This window comes from Pteropus vampyrus, unplaced genomic scaffold (genome assembly GCF_000151845.1).
Source record: "Pteropus vampyrus isolate Shadow unplaced genomic scaffold, Pvam_2.0 Scaffold185, whole genome shotgun sequence".
In the NCBI taxonomy this organism is placed as follows: Eukaryota; Metazoa; Chordata; class Mammalia; order Chiroptera; family Pteropodidae; genus Pteropus; species Pteropus vampyrus.
The window spans coordinates 847,705-850,338 of NW_011888966.1; the positions used below are offsets into that span (position 1 = coordinate 847,705).

At 42.7% G+C, this 2,634-nt stretch overlaps 1 protein-coding gene and 1 long non-coding RNA gene across 3 annotated transcripts in view; one reads left to right on the forward strand and one right to left on the reverse strand.

The window, feature by feature from the left end:
• AFAP1L1 (actin filament associated protein 1 like 1) overlaps positions 1-2,634 on the forward strand; it is a 65,540-nt gene that overhangs the window by 48,686 nt on the left and 14,220 nt on the right. The gene's annotated exons all lie outside the window — the stretch shown is intronic.
• LOC111746357 overlaps positions 1-2,634 on the reverse strand; it is a 65,384-nt gene that overhangs the window by 45,864 nt on the left and 16,886 nt on the right. The window lies entirely within an intron of this gene.

Consider the following 2,634-nt stretch of genomic DNA (forward strand, 5'->3'; position numbering starts at 1 on the left):
GGAATGAGGAAAAGTGAAGAAGCCCTTTTGCATAGTCGCCTGGGTTCTGCAGTCCTGCCACCAAACCTTAGGCTCTCACACCCTCGAGCATCTGAGCAGGCACAGGGCTGATATGTGGAATTTAGCACTGGAAGAGCTGGGTTCAAGTCACAGCTCTGTCACCACCACCAGCTTGGGCCGCTTGCTTGCCAGCTTGGATCCTCTGTTTTCTCACTTATAGAACAGAGGTGATGAATTACCTTTTTCCTGGGTTGTTGTGAGAATCACATGGCTCCCTGCCTATAAAGCCCTTAATACAGCAATGGCCCAATGCTGCCTGGAATGGCTGCTGTCACTAACCTTCCAACATCCATTATAAGCCGCTGCTAGAATCAAATGAGAGAGTGAACAAGAAAATAAGCTGCAAGGTGTCATTGTCATCGTACCTTGTATTTTCTAGATATGCAAGATCCTGCCAGGATCAATGGCCTGAGCCCCGTGTCTATGATGATGTTCCTTATGAAAAGATGCAGGTATGGCTCCTTGGGACTGCCCAGGAATGTGCAAAGGCCACCTCTTAGCTCTCCCTTTCTCCCTCCCTCACTAGTCATGTGCCACTGAACAATGGGGATACATTCTGAGAAAAGTATCACTAAGCAATTTCAGCCTTTTGTGAACGTCATAGAGTGTACTTACACAAACCTAGATGGCACAGCCTACTATACACCTGACTATATGGTATAACCTATTGATCCTAGGCTACAAACCTGTACAACAAGTTACTGTACAAAACAATACAAAATTAAATCAAGCACAAGAGAAATCAAGAGACGCAGTAAATGTGAGATGTAGGAGGCTGCTGCCGGTTAACACAGCATAGTGTTTTACAGTAAACTTTTTTTATAAGTAGGAAGAGTATATTCTAAAATAATGATAAAAAATATAGTATACTAAATACATAAACCAATAACATAGTCGATTATTATCATTATCAAATATGTACTGCACATAATTTTATGTGCTATACTTTTACATGACTGGCAGTGCAGTAGGTTTGTTTACACCAGCATGATCACAAACACGAGTCATACATTGCACTACAACGTTAAGATAGTTGCACCATCACTAGGCAATAAGAATTTTTCAACTCTGTTACAATCCTATGGGACCACTGATGTATATACCTTGACAGAAACATCGTTATGCGGCACATGACTGTATTCTTCTTTTCCTTTGCCTCAGAGAAATCATTTTCACTTAACGAGCAGCTGGAAGGGGAGAGAGGACCCTTCTTATCACAGTCATGGCTCAGGATGAGGAATCCCCGGCACAGGAGGCTGGGTGGTACAGTGAAAAGCTCCCAGATCAGGAAGAGGAAGGGCTCTGTAAACTGCAAAGCACTATTTCAATTTGAACTGGGTTTTGGGCTCTCTGCCTATTTAATGCTCTATGAACTAATGCTGCTGATTCATTGGTGTCTTGGAAGTGGGGAAAGGATGCTAACTGGCCACTCCCATAGGACTTCACCTGGTGGTATCCACAGTCTGGCCTTCATTTCCCAGGACAGAGTCTCCCTATCTTGCTTACTAAACCAAGGAGATGCCAGCTCATTAATTTACAGTGAGGCCTCTGGAGCCATCACATGGCCCAGATTGCTCCTGGCAGTATGTTCTATGCCTTCTCCACCCACAGGAGAGCCAGAGGACCATATTCTGATCAGATGCTGGGGGGTGAGTCAAGCTTCACAGCTAAGGAAGGGAGAGAAGGGATCAAGCTGCCAAGGAAAGCAGATGTGTCTGTGGGCCAGGACCTCCGCCTTGGACGGTGCTAGATGATACTGAGCTCACACCTCTGGGACTCCCTTTTAGAAATTTCCCCAACTATCCTTCTTCTGTTTACATGGTCTTTATTCAGACACAGATGAACCAGTGGATGCAGCTTGAGATCTTTCTCAGTTGCAGAGTTTAGTAGCAAGACAACTCAGAACTTAAGGGTGCAAACTTTGGACTCAGAACTTAACCCAAGTTACCCTGAGCTTCACATCCCTGGTCCTCACTTCCTGGCTTCAAATGGATATTATAAACTTACCTGAGTGGACTGTTGCAAGAACTAAATGACATATTTTATGGAAAGAACTTAGCACAGGGCCTGGACACTAGAAGGTCTTACCCAGAAAAGTAAATCACAACCGCTGTTATTAATATCATTATTATATTACATTATTATCATATTCCACTCATGGTTTCCTGAGCTTTGACAGGATTTTGAGTATTTTTAATATTCTTCATGTACAAATGTATAACAAGTCTAAATTATGTAACTTCTACCATTGGCCGATCTCACCATGATTTTTTTTTTTTTTAACAATTCAGAAATCTGAAGGACACTGCAAAATGAGGTGAGGACAAAAATATCTATGGACAAAAAAATCAAATATGGTCACCCACAATTTATTGAGACTTCATAATTTTCCTCTCAGCAGATATTCCAATTTAGAGTTGCCTTCTGCTGCCCCCCATAGGAATGTATGAGGATCAAAAATAATAATAATGCCAGTAAAAGTGGTTTATAAACTATTGAGTGCTGCACAAGTCTACAGAGGCCACAATCTCAGAGGTCCTGCAGCACTCGCCATCCGAGCACAGACCAGGATAC